A 329-nucleotide genomic window follows, 5' to 3' on the forward strand; every position below is an offset into this window, starting at 1 on the left:
CCCACCTCGCATGACCCACTCCAGACCATCCAGCGATGAGCACGGCAGCAGCTTCCCGGTTGGATCCAGGGTGACGTACACGTGCACCGAAGGCGCCATCAAAATCCCCGGGAGGTCGGATACGGTGGAGTGCCTGCCCGGCGCACGCTGGTCAAAACTGCCCGAGCCCTGCGGCCGTAAATACCTCCTTTCTCTGAAACACAGCTCCTTCCCCTGTCTCTTGCTCGGCTTAACATTTCTGCTGCTTACGGTGGCTGCTCTGCAATGGGACCACCCCTCCTGGCAGGGTACAAACCCCCTTCCCTGAGCTGCGGTTCGTCAGAGCTGCC

The sequence above is a fragment of the Cariama cristata genome, unplaced genomic scaffold, assembly GCF_000690535.1.
Source record: "Cariama cristata isolate BGI_N322 unplaced genomic scaffold, ASM69053v1 scaffold13563, whole genome shotgun sequence".
Classification (NCBI taxonomy): Eukaryota; Metazoa; Chordata; class Aves; order Cariamiformes; family Cariamidae; genus Cariama; species Cariama cristata.